The following is a 5,175-nucleotide window of genomic DNA, read 5'->3' on the forward strand; positions in this document are numbered from 1 at the left end:
GAGACCAGCCTGGCCAACATGGCAAAACCCCTTCTCTACTGAAAAAAACAAAAATTAGCCGGGTGTGGTGGCGGGTGCCTGTAATCCCAGCTACTGGGGAGGCTGAGGCAGGAGAATCACTTGAACCTGGGTGGTGGAAGCTACAGTGAGCCCAGATTGTGTCACTGCACTCCAGCCTGATTGACAGAGAGAGACTCTGTCTCCAAAAAAAAAAAAAAAAAAAAGAATCTAGCGCAGTCTGGCTGAGAGTGATAAAGTTGAAGGCCATCAAGATAAAGAGAGTTTTTTTTTTTTTTAATCATGGGAGAAGTGCAGAGTGAAAAGGGAACAGAGACTAGGATTGAGCTGGAGACCCCCACATTGATTGCTGAGGTAGAGGAAAATCAACCAGGAAGTCTGAGAGAGACTAGCTGGAGATAAATAAGGAAAATAGGCAAGCAGGTTGTCCTGCAGCAAGGACTGAGATGGAGTAGGCAGCTGGGCAGAGCCACTGAGAGATTTAGCTGCTTAAACCAACACTGACCCAAGGCCTGAATGCAGAGGTGTGCGTTGGTCACTGTCCCAGAAGGTGTCCATTAGACATATCTAATGATGACACTGTTTCTATTTTCCTTCCAACTCCTTCATGTTTTATAACTATTCCAGGTAGATGTTTTTCTGTAAACATCCACCTGTCTATTCACCCACCCATCCACCCACCCATCCACCCACCCATCCATCGATCCATCCTTCCACCCATCCATCTATCCACCCATTCTGCCATCCATCCATCCACCCCTCCATCCATCCACCCATCCACACATACATCCATCCACGTCCCAGACTTCCCACTAAGGTGCAGGACACACAAGAATGCACAAGGAGGAGCCCTCAGTCTTCTTTCCTTCCACATTTCCTTTTCCTTTCCCTTCTCTACTGGTTTTTGTTTTCCGGCTCCGAAGAAATTGTGCAGGATGTGCTTCACGTACGTATAACAATATGCATTCTGGTATTTGGTCTTGGTAAAGCACCTCACATCCCAGTTTAATTATGTTGAGTTAGTAGTCGTAATAATAGCAATAATAGTAACACTATGATTGAAACAATCTCCCTTTTAATGAAGAGAAGGAATATTTCTAGCCTTCCAAATTACTCGCATTGTGTTTTTGCAGTCTAGATTGCCTCTAACCCATTTAAGACGACTTTCCCCCAGTTAACTCAGTTTCTTTCAACATTTGCATTTTCTTTCAGCCTGTCAGCATGAAAAACTCTTATGTAGTGATGCCTTAAAGGTCAGTGTAGTACCGTCACAAAGACTGATGAGACTATTTTTTCAAAAGACAAATCTGTTGTGCTATCCTTCAGAGTGAGCCCTTTTTTTCTTGCAGCACATGCCCCACCCTGGCTCACCCAGGATCCTTGCTCGTGGCCGACTTCCTCCCTAACCTCTGCCACCATTAGAACCATAAGTTCTCCTTTCCTGGGTAGGTCCCTTCTCTTGCTACCATCTGCCATATCTATATCATTTATTCATCGAGCTTGGTAATGATGGTAGATTTCACGAGAGCTTCCCCACATAGATTCACATATTCCTTAATGACCATCTATGGCACAGATTACAAAATAAGGCACTACCAATCCTTCTTCAAATCTTCTATTATGTCAGACTTCACCTATCACCAGTTTTTTTCTCTATGTCTAGACTGTTGCAAAGCAACCTCACAGCAGTTCGTTTATTCTGTGCCAACCACCACCTCTTAGTCTCTCTTCTCTCTGCTACTTACCTCATACCCAGTACAGCCCAGAGTTTCACAACTTGAGGCCATCCTCTATCTTTCTTTAGGGCAGCATATTCTACACCACTCAGTTTTTTGTTTTTGTTGATATTTTTTCTTTTTGGCATTCTCTTTTCCCTAAACTCTGAGCCCGCTCCAACAGCAGATTGCCTCACAGCCATTTTGGAAGCAGGTAGTGTATCCTCACTGGATACACTTTAAAGTGAATGGAAGACATAAATCCTCAGTAAATAGATAGACTCCATCAGCCTGTGTTTGCTGTGGCAGGTGATGAATTAGGGGGATTCGCCTTCTGACGTGTGAGAGTTGTTAACCCTGCAATGGCTCTAACAGAAAAAGAGGTTGCCGAGTGTCTTTTCCTGGGGGCCTTTCAAAATAAAAATGAACCTGCCTCAGATGATTTGGGGGGAACAGATTAGATGACTTTTCAACACTCCTTCCAGTGCTGAGTTTCTACTATTCATCTCTTCCCCGACTCTGCCTTCTGATTTCAGGAGCATGAGAGAAGTTGTGTCGTGATGGACCGCACCCATCCTTCCCACTCTGGGCTCTCTTTGTCCTGATTTTATTGATGGGGTGAGGTGGACTTCCTGTAAATCTATCAGAAAGATATCTGAAGCACACCTCAGGGTACATATTGAATCTAAGAACCCGATGTCCTTTTACTGCTGCCCCTGAATAACAATTATGCATCTATATCTGCACTTGACCATGTCTCAGATTTGCTGATTTTCTTTGCTCATGCTCATCTTGCCAAGTTTTGAGTGAATGGGCAATTCTCCAAGGCATTGAAAGTCTCCTGAGAAATAATTAATCCATGAATTGTTCGCTTGAGAGAGTAACTGTGAACCCAGGAGCGTGTTCTTATGTAGCCTCCTGAATTTAAAAGCCTGTGCTTAGCACAGGTGCATTGTGTGGCTTAAAGTGATGTGTGCTACTCAGGAAACTCACCTGCTCTACGAACATTACCAAGCAGCCACTATGTGCAAAGCTCGGTGCTTGGAAGATGCTAGGGAGACTCCCAAAGCCAGAGCACAGAGTTGGTGGCATAGCAGTGAGCACAGCTGCTGTCCAAAGACACAGCATGCTCCCTAACAAAGGAGGAAGAGGGTTTCAGGAAGATGAGCAACAGCCTGGACTCTGGAGCCAGACAGACCCGGGCTTTTACCCACCACCAGCTTCACCACTGCACAGCCAAGGGATTTTACACATTACCAAGCCCCCGCTAAGCCTTGCTTTCTTCCTCTCTGAAATGGAGAGAAATGTAAGACTGTTGCGAAGTTTAAGTGAGCAAATGAAAGTGAAGTGTTCCACCAGTGTCCAGTGTGTTAAATGAATAATGACTACTCCCAGCACCTGAATTTGGCTGAGCTATTTAAGGTGTGTCTCAGTGTATGGCTATATTTAAAAGAAACACTTTCTCCCACAGAAAGCTTTGGAGCAAATGTCTTGTCTGAATGTGCCATAAGAAGGTAAAGAGATTGCATTCTACAATTAAGAGCAAGCAGGGCTCCCCAACCATTCTCTTTACTCCTCTCCCTCCGCAAAATCCCACATCTCACTCAATGACCCCACTTCTCTACTTTTCATAAGTCCTCCTCCCACTACCCACCTGACTCTCCCACTCTTCTCCTCACTCCCAAACCACCACCAGCACACCCATCCCACCTTCTTGAAACCAAGAAGCCTCCGACGGAAGCAGTGTCCTGAGTTCTTTTTAAACCATGCAGGGCATTGATCAGTATTTCTAAGGATTGTGGAGGCTGTTCGCTTGAGGGAAGTGATTTTTCCCACTTGTGTTAAAAAATAAAAACAAAACCTTGGGTTTCAGAGGAAAATCCATGGGAGAATCTGACAGGATGGAGAAGGAAGCAGGAGAAAGTGGAAGCAGAAGATTTTCCCCTTCTTTACAAGAGATAACGAGCACTTGTCCTTCCAAAGCAGGGAAGGCATAACTGCTCAGTATACTGGCCCTGGAAAGAAAGCTGGGATGCTAATTGCACACATTGCAATGGTCTGCAAAGTCTGTGGTTCCTTTTCACCATCACTGTGAGAGCAGGGCTTTCTGCAGCAGTTCTGCAGTTCCGAGAATGTAGTGAAGCACCCTGCACCTGCCTCTAGCTGAAAACACAGAAGGAGGCAGAAAATGCAAAAATGCACTCTCAGGCCAGGCTGACTTTCCCGGAGTCACACCACATCTCTGAAGAGAAACAAAGCATGAAAAGACCTGAATTCAAAATGAAGCTGGTGGCCAGGCGTGGTGGTTTACGCCTGTAATCCCAGCACTTTGGAAGGCCAATGCAGGCAGATCACCTGAGGTCAGGAATTCGAGACCGGCCTGGCCAATGTGGTGAAACCCTGTCTCTACTAAAAACACAAAAATTAGCTGGGCATGATGGTGGGTGCCTGTAATCCCAACTCTTCAGGAAGCTGAGACAAGAGAATCACTTGAACCCAGGAGGCAGAGATTGCAGTGAGCTGAGATTGCACCACTGCACTCCAGCCTGGGTGACAGAGTAAGACTCAGTCTCCAAAAAAAAAAAAAAAAAAAAAAAAAAAAAAAAAAAAAAAAACAAGAATAAAAAATAAAGCTGGCATGCAATGTGCAGCTGCCTAAGACCCCCCCATGGAGCCTACAAAAGGCTCGCATGACTATGGGTTTGTCTGGTCCTTGTGAGAAGGGGTTTCCGGAGGTACAGACAGCAACAGCTCTTGGGTACATCAAACAGGGCCTCCTGCATAAACCTTGGCTGTGTGTTTCATCAGATACACTTTAAAGTGGACAGAGGGTGGGTGGAAGAAGACTGAAGTCAATTGAGTGCATTCCATATGCCAGGAGGCTTACATCTGTCATTTTGCTGAATTATCTAATGCTGGATTAGGTAGGTGTTATTACTCTCTTTTTATGGATGAAGAAACTGAAGCTGAAGTTTTTAAAAACAACTTGCATAGGGCTTAACAACTGAGAAGAAGCAGAGTCAGAATTTAAAGGAAGATCCATCTGATTCCAAAATACCTACTTTTCCCATAACTCTACATAATCTTCCCCATCTTCAGGGTTTCACATTAAAATTAAAACCTCATGTGTTTTATAGACAAGCTTTACACTTTCCTAAATTAAGGTTTAATAGAGAGATCCCCCAAATCATTTTCAATTGACATATATGTGAGGTGGTATATATGTTAATTAGCTTGATTTAATCATTCTACAGTGTAAACACCAAAACATCACATTGTAGCCATGATATATACCATTATTACTTGTCAATTAAAAATATAATAAAATTTTAAAAAATCATTTTCACAGAAAAAAACTTGTGCAAACCCAACTTAATTAAAATCATTAATCCACCCTTTGCTCAAAAAAACAGCACACATTCTGTTACTTTCAGGCTCAGGC

The sequence above is a fragment of the Macaca thibetana genome, chromosome 3, assembly GCF_024542745.1.
Source record: "Macaca thibetana thibetana isolate TM-01 chromosome 3, ASM2454274v1, whole genome shotgun sequence".
NCBI lineage: Eukaryota > Metazoa > Chordata > Mammalia > Primates > Cercopithecidae > Macaca > Macaca thibetana.